Here is a 26,301-nt window from a genome sequence, read left to right on the forward strand (position 1 = left end):
TTTCCTCCTGGCGCCTCAGTTGGACCAGCGTTCGTGCTGGACGTGCAGACCGCGTGAGACGACGCTTCATCCAGTCCCAAACATGCTCAATGGGGGACAGATCCGGAGATCTTGCTGGCCAAGGTAGTTGACTTACACCTTCTGGAACACGTTGGGTGGCACGGGATACATGCGGACGTGCATTGTCCTGTTGGAACAGCAAGTTCCCTTGCCGGTCTAGTAATGGTAGAACGATGGGTTCGATGACGGTTTGGACGTACCGTGCACTATTCAGTGTCCCCTCGACGATCACCAGAGGTGTACGGCCAGTGTAGGAGATCGCTCCCCACACCATGTTGGCACTGTGTGCCTCGGTCGTATGCAGTCCTGATTGTGGCGCTCACCTGCACGGCGCCAAACACGCATACGACCATCATTGGCACCAAGGCAGAAGCGACTCTCATCGCTGAAGACGACACGACTCCATTCGTCCCTCCGTTCACGCCTGTCGCGACACCACTGGAGGCGGGCTGCACGATGTTGGGGCGTGAGCGGAAGACGGCCTAACGGTTTGCGGGACCATAGCCCAGCTTCATGGAGACAGTTGCGAATGGTCCTCGCCGATACCCCAGGAGCAACAGTGTCCATAATTTGCTGGGAAGTGGCTGTGCGGTCCCCTACGGCACTGCGTAGGATCCTACGGTCTTGGCGTGCATCCGTGCGTCGCTGCGGTCCGGTCCCAGGTCGACGGGCACGTGCACCTTCCGCCGACCACTGGCGACAAAATCGATGTACTGTGGAGACCTCACGCCCCACGTGTTGAGCAATTCGGCGGTACGTCCACCCGGCCTCCCGCATGCCCACTATACGCCCTCGCTCAAAGTCCGTCAACTGCACATACGGTTCACGTCCACGCTGTCGCGGAATGCTACCAGTGTTAAAGACTGCGATGGAGCTCCGTATGCCACTGCAAACTGGCTGACACTGACGGCGGCGGTGCACAAATGCTGCGCAGCTATCGCCATTCGACGGCCAACACCGCGGTTCCTGGTGTGTCCGCTGTGCCGTGCGTGTGATCATTGCTTGTACAGCCCTCTCGCAGTGTCCGGAGCAAGTATGGTGGGTCTGACACACCGGTGTCAATGTGTTCTTTTTTCCATTTCCAGGAGTGTATTTCAGGTTACCTGAGCAGTCAACAACAAATATGAAGTCTGAGGCAGAAAATGGCGAATATATGAGGGCATGCTGAAATCTGAGGCCTCCTAATTTTTTATGTGAAAGCTTTTCGAATAAAACAAACGGTATTAGCATTATACATTTTTATTCTTCGTGTCTAGATATTTATTTTTCAACAGAGTCGCCCCAGTGACAAACACATTTCTCTCAGCGAGTGACCAGTTTGTTGACACCGTCACTGCAGAATGTTGGCTTTGTTGACGGAGCCACAAACTCACCTCTGCTTGCACCGCTTCATCGCTGTAAAAGTGATGTAGGCGAAGGCGTTCTTTAAATTTTGGAAACACATGAAAATCAGATGGAGCCAAGTCGGGACGGTATGCTTGATGATCGATGACAGTGCAGCCAAGGCGTCGGATTGTTGCAGCTGTCGCAGCTGAAGGAGAAAGTGGTGTGGACGAACTGTTAGAATTCGAAAGTCGATTACAGCGCGCTGTTTCTCATGCACCAACTTCGTTACATTACATACCGCCATGGTACACTCTTAGAGTTCTGAGTCTCCTAACGGTAGAGAGCTGTAAATACAGGAGATAAACAAAATAATGTGAGCACCTATACTTACTTGGGAATGATTTACTATCAAGGGGCTGGACAACGATTTGCCCCTAATATAGCTGCGATTCTTCTTGAAATACTGACATATAATGACTGTATTGTCTCCAGTGGAATGTAATACCACTCTTCGATCAGAACCTCTCCTGACTCCTGTAGTGATGAGGGAGGGGGAAATCTGTTCCGGAATCTGCCCTCCAGTACCGCGCACAAGGCTTCGATATGTTCGAAGTCCGGCCGGCCGGAGTGGCCGAGCGGTTCTAGGCGCTACAGTCTGGAACTGCGCGACCGCTACGGTCGCAGGTTCGAATCCTACCTCGGCAGGTTTCGAACCTGCGACCGTAGCGGTCTCAAGGTTCCAGACTGCAGCGCCTAGAATCGCACAGCCACTTCGGCCGGCCATTGCGAGTCGACCTCGGCCTCTGAATGCAATCAAAAATTGTGCACTACTCGTAAGCGACCTGCACTGATGCCTAGTTCGTACTGAACACGCAGTCCAGCGCGAGACCTGCCTTAGTTGTGTTGTTGACCGTCACACACAATCATCCCATTACTATCACTGTTCACATTATTTTGCCAATCCCCTGTATATAGACATGAAGAATAAAGACATTGAATGGTAATAATGTTTGTTTTATTTGAAAAGCATTAAGAGTTTTTCACATAAATTATAAGATTATTTTTCAGCAGGTCCTCGTAAATGGTCAAAGTTCAATAGCATTATACAGTACTTATTCGATAGGAAGGTGCTGAACGAAGTTCTGAAGAATGAGAAAGACCCGCCTTTTCTAGACAGCCATGTTAAGAAAGCTGTCCCAAAAGCGAACTGAATTTCGCTACAGATTTAAACGTAGCCAAAGACTCGACGACAAACAAAAGCTAAAAATCAGCGTAAGAAGAGCAATGCATAAATCTTTCAATAAAATAGAAAGTAAATGTCTAGGTATCGATGTAACCGAAAATTATAAGAAGTCTAAGTTACATGTCAAGTTATTAAGAAGTCTAAGTTACATGTCAAGTCAGTTAAACAGATCAAAGCTATCTGTCCAAACACTCTAGGACCATAACGCCATTGAAACGGAGGAAAACAGGAAGCCGAGAAGCCCACACGCTATCGAAGTACATTAGATCTTACTGCTACAAACAGGCCTTATCTTTTCCTCGGCATCAGTATACAGACGGGTATTAGTGACAATCATGTCATCATAGCGACTGTGGTTACTAAAATCAATAAATGAGTCAAGAAGGCTAGATGAGTATTTCTGTTCGAAATAGCACAACCAGTTGTTAGCATGTCACTCAGGCAATGAATTGACATAATTTGGCTCCACTGCGAGGGATATAGAGGATTTATGGGCAAAGTTTGAACGGATTCTAAATCGTTTTCTGAAGAAGTATGTAACTAGTAAGTGGATTAAGAACGGAAAAGACCCGCCATGGTTTAACAAGACAATTCGGAAAATGCTGAGGAAGCAAAAACTGCTACACTCTCGGTTCAAAAGATAATGCGCAAATGACGATATGTAAAAGTTAGTAGAGGCTCGTGGGTCTGTAAGGAGATCTACGATCGAAGCGTACACCTACTATTACCGCCCTCAAAATTCCTGGCAGATTAAAACCGTGTGCCGGACCGAGACTTGAACTCGGGACCTTTGCCTTTCGGGGCAAGTGCTCTTACCAACTGAGCTACCGAAGCACCACTTACGCCCTGTCCTCACAGCTTCACTTCTTCCAGTACCTCGTGTCCTCCCTTCCAAACTTTACAGAAGCTCTCCTGCGAAGGTAGGAGACGAGGTACGGGCAGAAGTGAAGCTGTGAGGACGGGGCGTGAGTGGTGCTTGGGTAGCTCAGTTGGTAGATCACTTGCCTTCGAAATGCGAAGATCCCGAGTTCGAGTCTCGGTCGGGCACACAGTTTTAATCTGCCAGGAAGCTTCATATCAGCGCACAATCCGCTGTAGAGTGAAAATTTCATTCTAGAAACATTCCCCCGGCTGTGGCTAAGCCATGTCTCCGCAATATCCTTTCTTCCAGGAGTGCTAGTTCTGCATGTTTTGCAGGAGAGCTTCTGTGAAGTTTGGAGGGTAGGAGACGAGGTACTGGCGGAATTAAAGTTGTGAGGACGGGGCGTGAGTCGTGCTTGGGTAGCTCAGTTGGTAGAGCACTTGCCCGCGAATGGCAAAGGTCCCGAGTTCGCGTCTTGGTCCGGCACAGTTTTAATCTGCCAGGAAGTTTCGTATCAGTGCACACTCCGCTGTAGAGCGAAAATTTCATTCTATTACCGTCCTACTTTAGCAAAAGATATAGCCGAGAACCCGAGAAAATTCTGGTCCTACGTAAAATTGCTAAGCGGTGGAAGGCTTCTATTCAGTCACTCGTTGACCAGTTTGGTGTGGTAGTAGAAGATAGCAAACGAAAGCCGGAGTTTTAAATGTAGCTTTTAAGAAATCATTCAGACTCACATATGGACGACGTAGTAATAGTCATTCCTAGCGTACCGAAACACCTGAAAGAGTTGAAAACACATAAGCCGCCAGGTACAAATTATGTTTTGCAAAGAGTTCTCTACGGCACAGGTCCCTTACTTAGCTTGCATTTACCGCGTATCTCTCGCCCAGTGTAAAGTCCTAAGTGACTGGAAAAAGCACAGGTGACTCCTGTAGATAAGGACGGTAAAAGAAAGGACCCGCAAAATTACAGATCGATATTCTTAACACCGGTTTTTTGCAGAATTCTTGAACATATTCTCAGTTAAAATATAATAAATTTCCTTGAGACGGAAAAGCTTACGTCCACGAATCAGTACGGTTTTAGAAACCATTACTCGTGTGAAATTCAGCTTGCACTTCTCACACACGATATACAGCGAACAATGAATGAAGGGCAACAGGCTGGTATTTCTGACACTTGGAATAGACTGTCTAACGTGTTTAAGCTCCAACTGTAGGATAAAGATATATAACAAGTTTGCGTGTCAGATCACAAGTCCAGAAGTGAACAAAGATATTGGTAACGACATTATATATTTTATAAAGTGTCCAAACATGTGACTACGAGAAAATGTTTGGTCTTCCTTGGCTAAGCAACATGGCATTATAAGGTTGGAGGCTACAATATACAACTACAGAATGGATCGTATATTCGACCATGTGCGCGAGTGATTACGTGTATTACACAGCTATAAACGGTATTTACAATGTACTCCAATTTACTCTGTGCCACTTGCTTCCATGTGACGTCAATTAACGGATAACGTACAGAATAATGGTTAGGTTGCGCTTAATAACGTTCTGCAGTTTGTGTACTTAGTTAATAAGAATACCCGAAGACTGACAGGTGTACAAGTAAGTCTTCCAGATACTCCAGACAGAGAAAAGCTTATCAGCTATGTTCAGGCTGCATTCAGTTTTAATTATCTACCTATAAACTACGTGAAGATTCTTGGCTCTGATTCCAATAAAGACAATAAAGTATTATACAGAAGTGTTATGTTAAAGCAGGAGAAACTTATTTCTCTCAGTCTAGAACATTGTTCTCCACAATACTGTCCGATATACATATTGCAGAATTGGAATTAGTTGACACGAGAAACATTATTCCACAAGTCCTAAGAAAAAGAGAGCGTATCACACAGACTTAAACCATTTGCCATTTAACAAATTACACCTTTAAGTACAGTTAATGTGTTATGTGCACGAAAAAGGAAACTGGAAATGGAAGACATAGAAATAAAGAAAGGAAAACTAGAGTATACAGAGAAGACAAAAGCTCTAAGGACGAATACAGGCTGCAAATGGAAAAAGAAGAGGCTATTGCGGATGTGCAGGCCAGGTTTACGTATGGCTTTAAACACAGTGTATAGAGGTATCTATCTACGACTTGGGAATACGAGATAATATCATTTACTGTAAAGAACTGTGGTAAGTGGCCATATGTTGGAGTACTGGAGCATGTTTACTATGTTAAAGGACACACGAAAAAACTGCTTATCAAACTCCAGTACTCCTTGGATCTGCTTAAAAAAGACGGGTACATTGTATCGAAATGTGGTGGGCTTGATGTTATACATTTAGCAACAGAAGAACCGTTTGAAGAGCTAAAACCAACTGAATGGCAATTCGTTTGCAAAAGTTGTAAACTTAAAAGTTCTATACCGAAATTCCGCAAGAACAACTGGCAGCCTGCATCCAGGAGGATGTTGAATGTTACAATAATAGTGTCATGCAGGAAAAAAGAGGAAAAATTAAAATCCTCGAATCCTCCCGTCTAGAAGAACTGCCGGAAGGAACAGAACTAATTGTTAAGGGCATAAAAGAGGTAGTTAACAGGAAAAAATTATATATATTCTGGCGTTAGGAAACATACCTTCTCTGTATTTGTTAAATTACTGGCTGGTGAAAGAAACAGGTGATTCAGATGTGAATTTAAGCTAAAAGTTAAAAATTTAATATGGCGTTATTAAAACTACACCTAAGAAAAATAAGGAAAGAGTTGTGTTCTGTACATAAATGTAAATGCACAAGTTAATAAAGATTTGGTACTAGAATGTTTGCTTGTCTTATTCACTAATCTACCACAAATCCTAAGACATTTGCTATGTACAATGATCCATGGGCATACATTTCGGTTGTGGAAAGTGGGTAGGATGACCTTGAACAGAAGTTGAAACTAGGCAGTTGAAAGTATAGTGACCCCTTTTCGTACCTATAGGAGGACGCCATTGCGATGTTTCAAGCCAACTGATTTAAGAAACTCGTAGTTCGCACGTACTATCACTTTGCGGTTCGGCAGCGAAGTGACATGCTATGGATTGCGTACACTGGTTTTATACCGTATGCCCATCCTGCCTCAAATGTGATCTTACAATGATTCCTCACCACGAATGCCAACAAGTTGATTATTCTGGTCCACAATACGCAACTCCAAATAGTCCAATGTCTGAACTGTCACTGGAAGGTATATTGTACTTTAAGGAGTCTCATCAATGTTATACCATGTTGCAACTGAGGGGAAGGATCCGTAAATAGTATGAATCACACTGTTGTTGAGGTAGGAGTTCGTTGCAATGTTACACTGAACTCGGATTGTGCTGACGGCCAGTGTGTCCACAGTATGATCTGTCTTGTAAAATTTTCGAGCATCCTTCTTCAAAACCATCCCTTTTGTGAAACCCAGTAGCTGCCCTAGTGAAACTTTCTGGTTAAAGTCAGTCGTTGCAGTTGCAGTCCTTATTTCAGTTTTAAGTGTATTGATGTTTGCACGTAGCCCAATACCTTTTCCCGACTGTTTTAAGACTTCGTTTAAATCTTAGATATCGTATGCACCCGGTTCTATTTTCACAATGTCTGTTTCCCCGTTAATATCAAGATACAGTTTGTTGTTAGTCTCGGTGCTATTTGGGATGCTGTTTCTCGTCTCCACTCCAATCAATGCAATACTCCATCCACCAACGCTCAAATCAATTAGTGGGTAGTAATTTGCACGCAAGACAGATGATCGTTCTCTTAACGTCAAAGTGCACGACATTGCATCTGACCCTCAGCTGATGAAGGAATGTTTAATGCTGCTCCTTGTATAGTCTGCTTCTTCTTCTTTTGTAAACTTCAAGAGAAACATGATGCATAGATGTCGGCAAAAGTGTATATAAAGTCGTGATAGCGCCGAAAATTGTAGAACACGCGTATTCTGCGACTGAAGTATCGTTGTAATTCTCCTGGCGGTTGCAAGTCACCAAATGAGTCGAAATAGTAGACGGTATCCGCATTTTTCATAACATATGACACTCAGGGGGTGCCGGGGCCTCCAGCTACATCTAAATTCACAGTACCACATTCACCAGTTTTCCAAGTAGTCTTTGGTAACGTATCCCGCCTAAACCGCGGAGTCTTGGAAGGTCGAGTTTTTTTTAAAAAAAACTTAAGATCAGTATTTGTGAGTGGTCGATCTGGTAGGACCGCTAATGGGCCGTTTTTTTTATTTATGAATACACCAAGCCCTTTCCTGTACTTTTTCAGGTATAGTCCTTTTCCGATGGCTGCGGCTTCCATCATGCTGTTGTGTATTCTTGCATTTTCTAACTGCGCGTGGGAGTTTTGCGCGTTCTTGACCGTTCTAGCAATAGCTGCAGCACCAGCGGCGAGGGACCCTACCGCGGAGAGCACGGAGAGAGCCTGGATGAGAAATGGGATAAAACCGCCAGATGTCTTGGGTATTGGTAGAACTCAAGGGCCGGCCGCAGTGGCCGTGCGGTTCTAGGCGCTACAGTCTGGAACCGCGAGACCGCTACGGTCGCAGGTTCAAATCCTGCCTCGGGCATGGATGTGTGTGATGTCCGTAGGTTAGTTAGGTTTAAGTAGTTCTGAGTTCTAGGCGACTGATGACCTCAGCAGTTAAGTCGCATATTGCTCAGAGCCATTTAAGCCATTTTTTTGGAACTCGAGGTGCTTTAATAGATCCTCCTCTTCTTCTTCTTCTTCCCGTAGCTTACTGCAACAGTGCGTGTTTAGCTGAATACATCGCTGCTAGAATACAGTTCTTCAAACAGCTCTGCTTCCCGCCCTTGACCTTCTTGTTTAGTGCACAACGTGTAGCATTCATACCTCCCTTGAAATTCGTCGCTCCTAAACCCAACTTAATTTTTTCGCTCATGTTTTTTATCAACTGCAGATGCTGCAATGCGTTGACCTATACCAATATCATTTCTTCTTTGTATCGCCTTAGCCTTATCAGCCAAGATCCTATCTGCAATGTGACGACTTGAAAGATCTTTATTTGCAGAGTATGCAATGTCGTGTTCCATACGCGCTTCGTCGAGCAGATTATCACCTCGTGCCAGGCGTTTCTCAACCTTTGTTCCAGGTCCACAGCAGTTATACCCAGGGATGTGTAATTCCACTGGCAGTTTGTCTAGAATACCACCACCTCCTCTAGTGCGTCTCCTAGCACGCATGTTATGCTACTGCGCTGGTTGTGGATTGTGCGCCCCATTATGTAGCAAGCAGTTAGCATCACTCCAACTGTTTTGTGCTGCAGGTAAACCAAGCCACTTGACTAGCGCTCTATTTCCCCGACGCCTTATGACTCTCTCCACGAGAAACACATCCGGTTCGGAGCTTTTCTGTAACTCCTCGGTGTAGAAGCAATCTGCAATTTCTTCGCCTTTACCATCCTTCAAGATATAAGTTCTAGGACTCGTTCTTTGCACCTTTGAAACTGAAAATATCTCAGTTGACCACTTCGGTAGGTATGATTTTTCAAATGCTGTCTTGTGTTTTGAGATACGTACCAAATTTCTAAAGGTGGCAGGGGTAAAATACAGGGAGCGAAAGGCTATTTACAATTTGTACAGAAACCAGATGGCAGTCATAAAAGTCGAGGTGCATGAAAGGGAAGCAGTGGTTGGGAAAGGAGTGAGACAGGGTTGTAGCCTCTCCCCGATGTTATTCAATCTGTATATTGAGCAAGCAGTAAAGGAAACAAAAGAAAAATTTGGAGTAGGTATTAAAATTCATGGAGACGAAGTAAAAACTTTGAGGTTCGCCGGTGACATTGTAATTCTGTCAGAGACAGCAAAGGACTTGGAAGAGCAGTTGAACGGAATGGACAGTGTCTTGAAAGGAGGATATAAGATGAACATCAACAAAAGCAAAACGAGGATAATGGAATGTAGTCAAATTAAATCGGGCGATGCTGAGGGAATTAGATTAGGAAATGAGACACTTAAAGTAGTAAAGGAGTTTTGCTATTTAGGAAGTAAAATAACTGATGATGGTCGAAGTAGAGAGGATATAAAATGTAGACTGGCAATGGCAAGGAAAGCGTTTCTGAAGAAGAGAAATATGTTAACATCGAATATAGATTTATGTATCAGGAAGTCGTTTCTGAAAGTATTTGTTTGGAGTGTAGCCATGTATGGAAGTGAAACATGGACGATTACTAGTTTGGACAAGAAGAGAATAGAAGCTTTCGAAATGTGGTGCTACAGAAGAATACTGAAGATAAGGTGGATAGATCACGTAACTAATGAGGAGGTATTGAATAGGATTGGGGAGAAGAGAAATTTGTGGCACAACTTGACTAGAAGAAGGGATCGGTTGGTAGGACATGTTTTGAGGCATCAAGGGATCACAAATTTAGCGTTGGAGGGCAGCGTGGAGGGTAAAAATCGTAGGGGGAGACCGAGAGATGAGTACACTAAGCAGATTCAAAAGGATGTAGGTTGTAGTAGGTACTGGGAGATGAAGCAGCTTGCACAGGATAGAGTAGCATGGAGAGCTGCATCAAACCAGTCTCAGGACTGAAGACAACAACAACAACAACAACAACCAAATTTCTGTCTGCGTGGATCCAGCATTTTAATGCGATAATACACCGCATCAATGAGTCCATTATCACGAACATCGATTGGTCTCATTTTTATTGTACTATGTTTGATTCGATTATACTGAGCAGTTATTTCTGGGAGGATATCTGTCCATTTGCATGAGCCGCGAAGGTTAAAACGCATCCACATTCGACATTTCATTGTTCTGTTCAGAAACTAAACGATACTTGCCCATCAGGTGGGTGAATCTTGAATAGTAATGTATTCCATACCGCTGCATCACGGTCGTGAAATACCTATTGTAAAACTCTCCAGCGTGATCGGTTTGGAGGTTGTCTGGACATCGATTCGTCCCTGTCTGTAGCATACGCCGGAACACATCCGCAGCATTTCTACCCGTTTTTGTTTTAGTAGGTAAGGCCCAGCCAAATTTGGAGTATGTATCAAAAATGGCTCTGAGCACTATGGGACTTAACACCTGAAGTCATCAGTCCCCTAGAACTCAGAACTACTTAAACCTAACTAACCTAAGGACATCGCACACATCCATGCCCGAGGCAGGATTCGAACCTGCTACCGTAGCGGTCACGCGGTGCCAGACTCAAGCGCCTAGAACCGCTCGGCCACCAGCGGCCGGCGAGTATGTATCGATAACCATTAAAATATATTTGACCCCATTATTCTCATTTGAATATTCCCTCACATCCACAAGATCATCCTGCCGTAAGTCATCCAAACATTTAATCATAACATGCCTAACAGGGTATGTTTTGCGTGCTGGTTTGTGCAGTTCTCGAACTACTGTCTCTATACTTCGATGATGCCTCTTTCTCTAAGCCCAGAGATTACTGAAACAGCCTCGTACGAATGAGCTATATTACCCGCAACAGCTGATGCCATGAGCAGCCGCAGTCGATCTATTAGCTCGTTGGGGTCGTCATAACACATACTGCGGGATTAGATTGTTCACTGTTTTATGCTCAATGCCGATACTATCGCAGCAGCTGCTGCTGTTGTTGTTTTCACCATCAAGTATTGGATTTATAATGGTTTTATATTTCTTGTTGCTCAGGCTTCTTGCGATCTTGTGTACATCAGTCAAATGCAGTATTTCACGATACAGTTCGTTAACTGAATAATTTATAGGTTCTTTGGTAGGTCTTAGGAAAATAAGATTCATTAAGTCAGGTGTTTTCTCAAACCGCCTACCACCAAGTGTGCTGTGTCATCAGTTACATTTATAGGATACATGCCCAACATGTACGGTCTTCCCCTGCTAACGCCGAATGTTCTATGTATCTAACCAGGGGCGTGACGGATAATGAATTCGTCAATGACAACACCATCATTATCGTGTGGTTTTGGTTTTGCTGAGAGCTCCCTGAGAGTTTCAGTAACCGGCTTAAAGGTCTCTCTTAGTGTTTGCTGTCCATCCATATGCCCTAACCTTAGCAGCCGTAATTTCTCTCGAATCGCTTTCCGCGCTTGAATGACTTTCTGCTTCGTTGACATCTCGGTGCATACAAATCAGATGTCTCCACAGCGTGAGGCTTTATATATCCGCTCTTCTTCTTCCTCTTATGATGTAGCTGACCCCTCTTCCCAACAACAAGGGCCTCTACATCTATTTTCCCCTCAATAGCCTTGACTTTTCAGTTAGCTTATTAACTAACTCATTTACTGCACCGACCACTCTCAGAAGAGTCTGGTAATTCGTCTCTAGTTCCCTGCGCATACCTCCAACTTTATGCACAATAGCATGAATTTTCGCTTCCATGTACAAGCGAATGTTCTGTCTGTGCACACCCGTTCTCTCGGGTTGAGAGCTACACAAGCGCGAATTTGTCCATGGTGCAGGGTATATTGATGTACTCATCTGTATTAACAGGCTATATATACAGAAACTCTTGAAAGATTCTTCTCTACCTATCATCATTCAGTTTCATTGTTTCACCAATTACGAGGAAACGGTACTGTGAATGATTCCAGCAATCAACATCATGTTACTGAACTACATGTCAGTTCCTACATGTGTCTGGTAAATGTGTTTTAAATTCCGATTGTCTTGTCTGAAGGCTATAATGAGATTTGCAGTATCCCTAACCAATTGTTTCAGGATTCTGGAATATGTTTGGCTTAGATAAAATATAGCAGCACCCATATGACGACCGAAACATAAATATTTTCGAATTTGGTCTTGATTTTCTTCAGCAACATGGTCAAATATAATGACAGTGTTTAGCTTTGCTTTTTCAAGTGGGGGGATATCACCGCTTTCACTGAATGTCGTGTATGTAACGCCTTTTACACCGTGCAATATCTCCTGTAATAGCTGATAACTTGGGATGAATCAGTGTTTTTGAGAATACACAAAATATTCAAATCTGACTCCATTTGCATATGTTAGCAGCGTTATGAGGACAATAATCTTGCCACAATTGGATAGACCTACAATAATTGATGATACTGACTACGCCAGGTACTGACAAGTAGTTGGCATATATAGGAACATACATTTGAAGGGACGATAATAGTATGTGTAGTCACTACAGCTCCATCACTTAATCGACTGAACTATTATGGCTACACAGAGAAATCAGCTTTTTATATTTTACCCATGAAGAGTAACTTCATCATTCTTTTTGTCAATGACTGGTGAGAAGATGTTTGGGGAAATTGTCTACTGTTGCATCATTATAGGTTTAGCATTGAAAAATAATGATGATATTAAAAAGTGTAATACTTGGACTATAATGAGAGAGGTATGAAATAAAACACAAACATTGTTTAAGATTACATACATACATTATTTATTTAAATATCATACATCGGATTTCAAAAAAAAATCATCAAATTCTTTCTTTATCTTCGTCTTCACACTGTACAGTATTTCCCAAACAAAGCTTTTTGATATGCAATAAATTCAGTGCATATGTCCCTCAAACCGATGGGTGCCTCACAGTCCTCAGGTTTTTCACACGCACGTTTAATCTGTTTCTCTTTTGGTTCTGTGTTCATGTGCAAAGAAAGGTTGTTGTTGTGGTCTGCAGTCCAGAGACTAGTTTCATGCAGCTCTCCATGCTACTCTATTCTGTGCTGGCTTATTCATCTTCCAGTACCTACTGCTACCTACATCCTCCTGAATCTGTTTAGTATATTGCAAAGAAATGTTGCACACGTAAGAAGTTTGCAACATCATTGTATGCAGAGTCTATGCTCGGCAACCAATGATTCAATCTCTCCAATGCAAGGAGTACCGCAGTATCCAGATCGTATAAGTTCATAACTGAGGCGTGTCTTAGGTAAACACACTTGTCACCCGATTTCACACATAGTGCACAGTCATCATACACTGTTGTAATAGATAGTGTCCCTCCAGAAATCGAATGTCTCTGGGGCCTCGAATTGGATAATACTCTGTAGTCATCTGCGGACTGATGTAGCGCTCTGCACGACATATTTCGTCCCAGTCGAATCCAGAAATAGGCACTTTAACACCCTTCGATGCATTTTCAATTTCTATTCTCACATGCAAGCCCCAGTCATGACGTGTTTCTATACACATGTTTACATATTTCAAATGGTTCAAATGACTCTGAGCACTATGGGACTCAACATCTTGGGTCATAAGTCCCCTAGAACTTAGAACTACTTAAACCTAACTAACCTACGGACATCACACACACCCATGCCCGAGGCAGGATTCGAACCTGCGACCGTAGCAGTCCCGCGGTTCCGCACTGCAGCGCCAGAACCGCGCGGCCGGCTTACATATTTCATTCCACTCTGAGTTAAATAGTATGTAGGACTGAAAAGCATGGGTACACTTGATGCTTTCTTATCCACAGCATCTGCACTCTGTGCCTGTACTAGCACAGGGATGTTCTGCTGAGATGGTCTATCTTGCTGTTGTTTAGGACCACTGGCAGCATTCGATGTGTTGGGTGCAGACCGCGTTTCCTCATCACACAAATCGATGAGTGGGACAGACAATTTCAGCTCTATGTCGTGCTCCAGGAAGTGGGCTATGTGCACTACAGGTTCCCATGTGGTCGCTACAGTTTCAGACATGCTGGAGGTTGTTGCTGCCACAGGTCCAGAAGTCGGTGCAGGTCTCAACAAGATGGCAGCTGACTTTGTTGCAGGTCCGGATATGGCAGAGGTCGACATGTTGGTGCCCAACCCTGCAGGCTTGGACACATCGAGGGCTACTGCTGAACAAAGACGAGGAAGCATTACATATGGACCAAGACGCCAAAACAACCAATAGTAATAATAGTAATGCTAACCACAGCCAAAGATGTGATATGGGGTACTTTCTTTTGCATTTCTTCCTGTTCTGCAGGGCTGTGTTGAACTGCTGTTGAATTGCCATAGTATCCTTCTTCTACTGCTGCTAGCCGAGTGAGCTGCTAAGCCTGCCCTATACCCTCTCCCAAGACATTACCATATACAACTATCCAACTTGCTGAATATTCAGGGTTCCATTGGCTCCCGCCATTTTTCTCCAGTGCGTTATCTTGGATTACGTCATGGGAGAGGCGACAGCACCCTCTGGTGGTGGTACTATATACTAGGTCAGTTGGACTCCAGGCATGATGGTGAACACACTTGTTGGAGCTACTGCCTATGACAACTCAAACTGTTTAAATACACACTGCATACAAAATGAAGTGGCCCACCACAGAGTGAGACCTTTTCCCGCCAGTTCCAGGGAAGAGGTGATGGTTGGATGACTTAGGTTAGTGGAGTTAGCCCAAGTGATCTATTTACTCGCGATTTTCTTGGGAGGGGAGGGAGGAGGGGATGGGTTTATGTTAGTGGAGGTAGCCCAAGTGACCTATTTTCCCGCCATAATGTGAACTTCCCGCCATGATGTCACTGTGACATTGCCACATCTGTCGCCACCATCTTTGACCTGCCAACTTGAATGAATTTGGCAACAATGAAACATGGAATGACACTGCTGTCGCCCTACGGCTCACAGATATGCGAGAGGCAAGAAGACTTCTTAAGTAGTAGCACCCAGTGGGGAGTGTTCAACAGAGACAAGGGTAACGTCAGGAGTGTCCCAGGGAAGTGTTCTCTATGTCTATCGAAGCAATTCAGAGGCGGATGCTAGATTTGTTACCGATAGGTTCGAACAACAAGCAAGTATTAGGAGTGAAACGTCCCCTTAGAAAAATTTATACACGACTGTGCTTAAACTGACACACAATATATTTTTGGCGCAACGCAATCTGACTATCAAAAATCCCTACAAAAGAATGGCCCTGACTAACATTAACCTATACGTTTCACAAATCACTTACCTCACAAAAATCTTCGTTACTCAAGCTACTGCAATACAGCGAGCACCACTACTGCCAGCTAAATAAAAGATTCAAACTACTGAAGGCACTAACTACTGATAGGCATAGTTAGCGAATGAAAGATTTTAATACAGAACAAACAATGTACACTCCTGGAAATTGAAATAAGAACACCGTGAATTCATTGTCCCAGGAAGGGGAAACTTTATTGACACATTCCTGGGGTCAGATACATCACATGATCACACTGACAGAACCACAGGCACATAGACACAGGCAACAGAGCATGCACAATGTCGGCACTAGTACAGTGTATATCCACCTTTCGCAGCAATGCAGGCTGCTATTCTCCCATGGAGACGATCGTAGAGATGCTGGATGTAGTCCTGCGGAACGGCTTGCCATGCCATTTCCACCTGGCGCCTCAGTTGGACCAGCGTTCGTGCTGGACGTGCAGACCGCGTGAGACGACGCTTCATCCAGTCCAAAACATGCTCAATGGGCGACAGATCCGAAGATCTTGCTGGCCAGGGAAGTTGACTTACACCTTCTAGAGCACGTTGGGTGGCACGGGATACACGCGGACGTGCATTGTCCTGTTGGAACCGCAAGTTCCCTTGCCGGTCTAGGAATGGTAGAACGATGGGTTCGATGACGGTTTGGATGTACCGTGCACTATTCAGTGTCCCGTTGACGATCACCAGAGGTGTACGGCCAGTGTAGGAGATCGCTCCCCACACCATGATGCCGGGTGTTGGCCCTGTGTGCCTCGATCGTATGCAGTCCTGATTGTGGCGCTCACCTGCACGGCGCCAAACACGCATACGACCATCATTGGCACCAAGGCAGAAGCGACTCTCATCGCTGAAGACGACACGTCTCCATTCGTCCCTCCATTCACGCCTGTCGCGACACCACTGGAGGCGGGCTGGACGATGTTGGGGTGTGAGCGGAAGACGGATTAACGGTGTGCGGGACCGTAGCCCAGCTTCATGGAGACGGTTGCGAATGGTCCTCGCCGATACCCCAGGAGCAACAGTGTCCCTAATTTGCTGGGAAGTGGCGGTGCGGTCCCCTTCGGCACTGCGTAGGATCCTACGGTCTTGGCGTGCATCCGTGCGTCGCTGCGGTCCGGTCCCAGGTTGATGGGCACGTGCACCTTCCGCCGACCACTGGCGACAACATCGATGTACTGTGGAGACCTCACGCCCCACGTGTTGAGCAATTCGGCGGTACGTCCACCCGGCCTCCCGCATGCCCACTATACGCCCTCGCTCAAAGTCCGTCAACTGCACATACGGTTCACGTGCACGCTGTCGCGGCATGCTACCAGTGTTAAAGACTGCGATGGAGCTCCGTATGCCACGGCAAACTGGCTGACACTGACGGCGGCGGTGCACAAATGCTGCGCAGCTAGCGCCATTCGACGGCCAACACCGCGGTTCCTGGTGTGTCCGCTGTGCCGTGCGTGTGATCATTGCTTGTACAGCCCTCTCGCAGTGTCCGGAGCAAGTATGGTGGGTCTGACACACCGGTGTGAATGTGTTCTTTTTTCCATTTCCAGGAGTGTATTTACCTTAATAGTCATAATATATAAATCAGTTCGTGACACCAATTCTTACAAATTTTAAAATTCCGCCATCTCTCTCCCCACGTCCATCACTGCTGGCGGCTCACCTCCAACTGCACAACGCTACGCGCTGTTAGCATCCAGCTGCCGCTGCCCAACACTACAATGGCAGACAACAATGCAGACTAAACACAGACTGCGCACAGCACAGCCAGTGATTTTTCATACCGAGCGCTACGTGGCGGCGGCGTTACCAATAAAAAAACCTAAACAGCTTACTTACAGGAGATGCTTCGGTAACTCAAATAGGAATCTCTGGAGGGAAGACGTTCATTTCGAGGACCGCTATTGAGAAAATTTAGGGTAACGGCATTCGAAGCTGACTGCAGAACGATTCTACTGTTGCCAACGTACGTTTCGCCTGACGATCACGAAGATCAGAGACGAGAAATTAGGAGTCATACCGCCGCGTACGAACAGGCGTCTTTCCCTCGCTGTGTTTGCGGGTGGAACAGGAAAGGAAATGACTGGTAGTGACACAAGGTGTCCTCCACCACGCACGGTACGGTGGCTTGTGGAGTGCGTATGTGTGTAGATGTAGGTACTAAGCTAATCCCAAAACAGTTTCACTGAGGGAGATCGTATTATGATTCTCGCTTTAAATCGTCGCATGGACCTCAGAGTTACAAGTATCGAAATAAATGGCCACAGGATAGAAAGGCAACTGAAATTCCCTTGCTCGACGTAATCATCTTGAGAGATCGAGCAGCTGTATCGATATTTAAGATAATCCTCGTTTATTGTTTCGTCTCAAGTTCACCTTTTTAATTAGATGTCATATTCAGGTCACTCTGGATCATCTTCAGGTCTAAAACAAAAGAAAAATAAATGCGAGGGTTGGAACTTTAATAGTGGCACCTATTTATTTACAGCTAGCACAAAATAGATATGTCTTTAAAAATTTTACTGACCTTAAACGTAGTTACCAGCATTGTGTATAACCCATTGCCAGCGATGTGGAAGTCGTAGGATACTAAAATATGCCAAGACAATCATGTCTAGTTTTGATAAAAACGTAGGATACTCTTAGCAGTGCCAGTTGTGTTGACAGTTCGAGCGGCGCGGTCTATTGCCCGACGAATTTGTACTAGTTCTGAAGCGAATGTCCTGAAGTCTTTCCTTCAGTTTAGAAATCGGATTGAACTCACGATGGTTTAAGGCAGGGGAGTGCAGTGGGTGGTATAGCACTTAGCAGTCCCATCAGTCAAACAAATCAGTAACAGCTTGCACTGTACGTGCTTGAGCAATGTCCTTTCAATGATGGTCAGGTCCTGCAGAAAGTGTCATCACTTCTGTCTCTAAGCTGGTCGTAGGTTGTGTTCCAAAAATGAAAAGCAACACTTTCATTCAAAGGCAATGATCTCACTGAAGTCAACACGATATTTCAAATGGCTCTGAGCACTATGGGACTCAACTGCTGTGGTCATTAGTCCCCTAGAACTTAGAACTACTTAAACCTAACTAACCTAAGGACATCACACACATCCATGCCCGAGGCAGGATTCGAACCTGCGACCGTAGCAGTCGCACGGGTCCGGACTGCGCGCCTAGAATCGCGAGACCACCGCGGCCGGCCCAACAAGATATGTGATGAACCCCTGGACATTACAAAAGACAGGACTTCGTAATTTACGTACCCTCGCCATACGAGGATACGTCAACTATTGTCGAACATTACCGTTTTGGTGGTCTAGGTGTTATGTTGTGGGGAAGCATTATGTTACATGGGCGTAACGACTTCCAAATCTTTGAACACGGTGCGCTGACTGGTCAACGTTATTAAGACACTGTACTTCTTCCCCATGTGCTTTCAGAGGTGCTTCAGCCTTGAACACTTTTATGGATGCCAGTGGCCGACCGCGCTGAAGAGCACGGGTGTAGCAGCTCTTGGGGTGAGAGGGTTTTCGGCGAATGGACCGGCCTACCCGTTCCGCCGTCTAAATGCCATCGAGCGCACATACGGGAGAACGACAAAATAATGTGAACAGTGGTAGTAATGGGATGTTTGTGTTTGACGGTCAACAGCGCAGGTAAGGCACGTGTCGCGCTGGGCTGTGGGTGTTCAGTGCGGACTAGGCATCAGTGCAGCTTGGTTACGAGTACTGCACACTTCGTATTTGCATTCAGAGGCCGAGGTCGACGTGCAGAGAGTTCCAAAGAGGGCAGATTGTGGGCGCCCGATTAGCTGGAGCATCAGTAACCGAACAGCCAACTTATTGAATGTTTCAAGAGCAACTGTTTCAACAGTCATGACAGCCCACACAAAGCATGGGAAGACACCATCCTGTATACGTAAGAGTGGGTGAAAATTAAAACTAAATGTTAGAGATCATCAGGCTAACATGAATTGTGTCAAAACAAAAAGAAACTACGGCGGCTAAAGTGACTGCAGAGCTGAATAGCCATCTTCGAGACCCTATATCTATCGACACTGCCTGCCAAGAACTCCGTAAAGCGGATAGTCAAGGACTAGCTTCTTTACCGAAACCATTAGTGACGACAAACAACGCATAAACGCGTAAAACATGGTGTCAGAAGCATAATGCTGGACAGCTGATAAGTGGAAACACGGTATAAGGTTCGACGGATCAACGTTTTCGTTACTTCCGACATCGGGCCGGATTTATGTATGGAGAACGGAAAAAGGAGCCTACAATCTTGACTGCTTAATTCCAACGGTTAAGGATGGAGGTGGAAGTGTGATGGCGTGGGCAACCATATCATGGGATTCTGTTGGTCCCATCATCACTCTCAAAGGCCGTGTTACAGCCAACGATTGTATGAACATTTTAAGTAATCAGGTGCACCCCATGATTCAAATGTTGTTGCCCAACAGTGGTGCCACACTTCAGGACGATAATGCAGTCATTCACACAGCATGGACAGTACAATCGTGATATGAGGATCATGCAACTGAACTGCAGCGTCTTCCCTGGCCAGGACAGTCCCCGGACTTGAACATTATCGAACCCTTGTGGGCAGTATTGGAGCGCAGACTCCAGAAAAGGAGGCAATAATTACTCAGTCATTGGAGACTGAGCACAAGCTCGGATTAGGGAAGGATAACGAAATCAGCCGTGCCTTTTCGAAGACATTTGCCTGAAACGATTTAGGGAACTCACGGAAAACCTAAATCAGGATGATTGAATCGTCATCCTCCTGAATGCGAGTCCAGTGTGCTAACCACTGCGCCACCTCGCTCGATACGCAGACTCCGGAGCAGATTTCCGCCTCTCTCGTCATTACAGGAGTTAGAAGAGGTTCTGATTGAAGAGAGGCATAACATTCCATTGGGGACTATACAAGCATTCTATGCCAGTATTCCAAGAAGAATCACAGCTGTATTGTGGGCAAATGGGGGTCCAACTCCTTATTAATGAACCATTCCCAAGTAAGTACAGGTTTTCACACTATTTTGTGTATCCACTGAAGGATGCGCTGGGGAGACCTATTGTAGTACGTTCACATGCACCAACGATCATTCACCATTTGTGAACTGTGCTGGTGAAGGAATGGATCGCAGTACCCGAAGGCGTCCTTACCAAACATTTGGCCATCGTGAGAGCGCGGTGCGGAGCATGCATCGCCGTCCGTACTCATCAACACATCTTTTAAGACAAACCCTCGCCCCTTTAATGTACAGGAGAGGCTCATGAATCGCAGTGATTTCAGAGTAATTGTCGTCTTTGAATTAAAATGTCATTTCTCTTCGCCTCATCGTGTAGTTATTTCAGTTACCTTCTGTGCCATACTGTAGCAGTTCTTTCTATGTATGGTCCACGTTTCATCGAGCTACGTTACTGGGGAATGACTCGTCATGCGAAAGTTACTTTCCAGCTTAAGTTGTGCAGACCGGTGTATTTTGTTTTTTAGGCAACCGCAGTAATTCAGTGCTCCTTACAATACTACACTCCTGGAAATGGAAAAAAGAACACATTGACACCGGTGGGTCAGACCCACCATACTTGCTCCGGACACTGCGAGAAGGCTGTACAAGCAATGATCACACGCACGGCACAGCGGACACACCAGGAACCGCGGTGTTGGCCGTCGAATGGCGCTAGCTGCGCAGTATTTGTGCACCGCCGCCGTCAGTGTCAGCCAGTTTGCCGTGGCATACGGAGCTCCAACGCAGTCTTTAACACTGGTAGCATGCCGCGACAGCGTGGACGTGAACCATATGTGCAGTTGGCGGACTTTGAGCGAGGGCGTATAGTGGGCATGCGGGAGGCCGGGTGGACATACCGCCGAATTGCTCAACACGTGGGGCGTGAGGTCTCCACAGTACATCGATGTTGTCGCCAGTGGTCGGCGGAAGGTGCACGTGTCCGTCGACCTGGGACCGGCCCGCAGCGGCGCACGGATGCACGCCAAGACCGTAGGATCCTACGCAGTGCCGTAGGGGACCGCACCGCCAATTCCCAGCAAATTAGGGACATTGTTGCTCCTGGGGTATCGGCGAGGACCATTCGCAACCGTCTCCATGAAGCTGGGCTACGGTCCCGCACACCGTTAGGCCGTCTTCCGCTCACGCCCCAACATCGTGCAGCCCGCCTCCAGTGGTGTCGCGACAGGCGTGAATGGAGGGACGAGTGGAGACGTGTCGTCTTCAGCGATGAGAGTCGCTTCTGCCTTGGTGCCAATGATGATCGTATGCGTGTTTGGCGCCGTGCAGGTGAGCGCCACAATCAAGACTGCATACGACCGAGGCACACAGGGCCAACACCCGGCATCATGGTTTGGGGAGCGATCTCCTACACTGGCCGTACACCTCTGGTCATCGTCGAGGGGACACTGAATAGTGCACGGAACATCCAAACCGTCATCGAACCCATCGTTCTACCATTCCTAGACCGGCAAGGGAACTTGCTGTTCCAACAGGACAATGCACGTCCGCATGTATCCCGTGCCACCCAACGTGCTCTAGTAGGTGTAAGTCAACTACCCTGGCCAGCAAGATCTCCGGATCTGTCCCCCATTGAGCATATTTGGGACTGGATGAAGCGTCGTCTCACGCGGTCTGCACGTCCAGCACGAACGCTGGTCCAACTGAGGCGCCAGGTGGAAATGGCATGGCAAGCCGTTCCGCAGGACTACATCCAGCATCTCTACGATCGTCTCCATGGGAGAATAGCAGCCTGCATTGCTGCGAAAGGTGGATATACACTGTACTAGTGCCGACATTGTGCATGCTCTGTTGCCTGTGTCTATGTGCCTGTGGTTCTGTCAGTGTGATCATGTGATGTATCTGACCCCAGGAATGTGTCAATAAAGTTTCCCCTTCCTGGGACAATGAATTCACGGTGTTCTTATTTCAATTTCCAGGCGTGTATTAACTGTTTAAGAACACGTGCGTCACGCGCATTCCTTAATTTAAAATCTCACTTCGCCTGAAATTATTACTGAGCCGTGCTGCGGCTCGCATTGGTGCTGTTTCCGCTCTCTGTTGGAGGCCAGACGGTTGCGTTTAGTTTGCACGGTTGTGGTTGTTTGTCTTCTCGTGTTGACTGGCGCCACTCCGTTTCGCAAGCGTTGCCTGTCCGCTAGTGGCAGCAGCGATATGTAGTAACTGTTGCCATATCTTTGCGGCGACGTCGTTGTTCTTGCGGGTTGTGTGAGTGGGCCAGTTCGGTTGGGGACTCCGGAGCACCCAGGTCTGCGCAATGCGAGAACACACCGGCACACATGGACTGCCGGATGGAAGGCCGTGGTTACAATGGTGCACAACTTCGCAGTACACCGGATCCAGCAAGCTTTAAGATGACTGCATTTCAAGTCGAGAAACGTCCACCAGTGTGATATCTCGCGATTCTCCAATGACCTGGGTTCGTGTTGCTGCTCGTTGTGTCGCCGAGGCGAAGAGCAGCGAGTGTAGTGCTTGGGGAAGGCGGATCTCATTAGCTTACCTCGACTTCTTATTACTATTTACTGCGTTCAACTTGTTACAATTTATTAAGTTCAACCAGCGGTAATTTTTCTTGCCTGGTGGCCGCTAACCTACAATCTGGAACCGCGCGACCGCTACAGTCGCAGGTTCTAATCCTGCCTCGGGCATGGATCTTTGTGATGTCCTTAGGTTAGTTAGGTTTAAGTAGTTCTACGTTCTAGGGGACTGATGACCTCAGAAGTTAAGTCCCATAGTGCTCAGAGCCATTTGAACCATTTTTTTGGCCGCTAACGCTCCAGTTACCTGCCCTGTGGGTTAGTGTATGTAACGGCAGTGTTCATTTCCTCGCCTTGCCGCTGCTGTCCACATCCTGGACGCAGTGCAGACCGTGCGTTCCGGCTTTGGCGTATTGTTCCATCGTTGCATTTGGCTTATCGGACGTCAGGTAGCTTCAGCAATATTGTCATTAATCATTCGTTAGACTGCCACTAGTCTGTGTTACCATCTTGTGAAGTGAATGCAACTCTTGGCTGCCTGTCTCATCGCTCGCGAAAGCGTTTCTTGCCGGACCTACTAGAGGTCGATTCCTGGAGCACCGTCTGGATCAGTTCCTCGTTTTTTTTTAACTAACTTTGCTATTGTATTTGCTGTTTTACAACAGGTTTCAATTTTTTTATATTATTGCCTTCCCTGGCGTCTAAGTCCTTCAGCTGTGATTGTCATCATTTGTCTTACAATTCTAATTTGGTATTTGTATTTTAGCAGTAAGCTTTAAAACCTTATTACTACCATTCCTGCCGTCTGATGCTGTGTTTATGGCGACTTGTCCTTAATATTTCAATACCTGTAATTCGTAAGTTGCAGCGAGTTTTAAACAATTCCTAATTTATTGCCATTCCTGGCGTGTAAGGCCTTCTGCCCAGATCACAGTGGCTTGCTTTAAAACATTATCTCTTGTAACTGTGTTTAATGGTGATTTGCTAAACTGTAACTCACTGAAAACACTGTTATTTACACTGGTGTTTATTCCTTCATTAATACTGTATGGTATTTTTTATTTATTGTTGAGTCTGGAATTACTGATTAAAATAAATTGTGTGTAACTGTAAAAGGCAACCAGTAGTAACTGATTACGTCCCCGTCCACAATCGTAACCGAATCCTGCCTTCCCTTGACTACCAGGTTACAATCATTTCCGACCATTTTGTCCGTGTTCGTAAAAGTCTCAGATTAGGAATCTCTGTTGTCTGTATAATTTTGGGCCGCCCTGCGTGGAGTTTTTCTCTCCATCTGACCCCAGGAACAGCACCCCAAAGTGTGAACCGTTATGTACCAGACAGCCTGTACATAATCATAACTCATACTAGCGCTCACGTGCAATACTTTCACTGCGCGAGAAAACCTGTGAGGATTTACCCAGCACAGTGAAACAACATGTTGTCATAAAGACCTAAACAATGTACGAAAGATTTTACTGATGAATATGTGACTTGCTGCTTTTATCGACTCAGCAGTTCGTAAACTACGAGTGGACAATATTTTCATTTTCCTCGTAATTTCAATGAAAATAATATTAATTATTCCTAGTGAAATGTTGCACAAGATTTGTCAACATGACTAACTAGCACTGTTTTACAAATAACAGATGTAAGAATATACTCTTGCTAATGCTCTATCGAGAGTTCAAGTTTCAGTGATAAGGCTTACCCAAGGTAGTTTTTTGCTGGTGATAACGGAGTCAGTTTCACAATTTTTCTGCCATGCTGCCTTAAGTGCTGTGAGGGAGTCACGTATTTTTAATCATGATGCATGTGCAATGTAGTTCTATGTTGAAGATAAGTGCACTCAAGGCTTTAACAATGAACATTTCTTATTGGATGTAATGAAATACGGGCAGCAATTTTTCCATCTGCCTAATCTAATTGCTGCGCTGATGTCACTCACTCATGTCTGCACTTGAAGGTCCTTAAGCGTCCACTGTGACTGACGACATGATATAGTCTACTGAACGAAGGTGTCCTGCCACTTGGGTTGCTTTTACGAACGTTTCTATGTGGCAAGAGATTAAATAAACCCCAGGATTTTATGGTAGATCCTATAGCATCGGACTGAACGCACCGTGCAGTGCAAAAGCAACAGAACGCATTCGGGTGCCAGACTGTTAACAATTCGTTCGCTTTGACACCACTTTAGAGGCCCGTGTGTGTCAGTTCATTTAAGCGTTCCACATATAACGCCGGGGAGACACCTTACCATTCTTTACAATCTCCAGTAAATCCAACGTGGCAGCTGGACATCGAACTCAAAACGTCAAACAACGGAGAAACTTGGAAAATTAAAGTTCGGGGAGAAGAAAACATTTGTAAAGTTTGCCGATGACATTGGGATTCTAGCGTGATGGCAAAGGACTCGGCAGAAATGTTGAACACCTGGGACAATGTCTGGAGAAGAGATTATAAATAGAACGTCAAGAAAAGGGATAAATGTTAATGAAGTATATTCGAATTAAATTTTGCGATGTTTAAGGAATTAGATCAGAAAAAGAGACACTGAAAGTCAGAGATGAGTTTTAATAACTTGGCAGAAAAATAACTGACGATGGCCAAAGTAAAGAGGAGATAAACTGCAGACTGACAACAGCAAGAAAAGATTTTCTGGAAGAGTCTAATGCTGCTGGCAGAAGTAATACTACGACTCGGAACAGGACGGATAAAATCACGATGAACAGACCTAAGAAAAGAACAAAGACTATAAAATTCCACAGGGAATATACAGTATATACACTGAACCTCCAAAGAATCTGCTATAGGCATGCGTATTCAAATACAGAGATATGTAAGCAGACAGATATGGCGCTGCACTCAGCAACACCTACATAAGACAACAAGTGTCTGGTGCAGTTGTTAGATCGGTTACTGCTGCTACAATGGGACGTTATCAAGATTTAAGTGATTTTGAAAGTGGTGTTATAGTAGGTGCACGAGCGATGGAACACAGCATATTAGAGGTAGCGACCGTTTCACGAATATTGGTTGGTTTGTGGGGGTTAAAGGGACCAGACTGCTACGGTCATCGGTCCCTTTTTCCAAATACTAAAAACACCCACAGAGAATAAAAACGATCAACAGGCGAGAAGACAGACGACACAGAGCAAGAGAAACGTAGACAAAGACCAAACAAGACGAATTAAAATCACACAGAGTGTGACGGTGGTTGGCCCACCATACAAACAAAAAGGGAAAAGCCAACCACCGAGAAACACATGAAAAATAAATCAGACAAATCGTAGGCCATAGGCCAGAGTCAACACAAAAACACACACACTTACATTAAGAGATAAAATCCCCCTGCCCGAATAAAACGCACAACTAAGTCCGCTATGG

Source organism: Schistocerca gregaria, chromosome 5 (genome assembly GCF_023897955.1).
Source record: "Schistocerca gregaria isolate iqSchGreg1 chromosome 5, iqSchGreg1.2, whole genome shotgun sequence".
In the NCBI taxonomy this organism is placed as follows: Eukaryota; Metazoa; Arthropoda; class Insecta; order Orthoptera; family Acrididae; genus Schistocerca; species Schistocerca gregaria.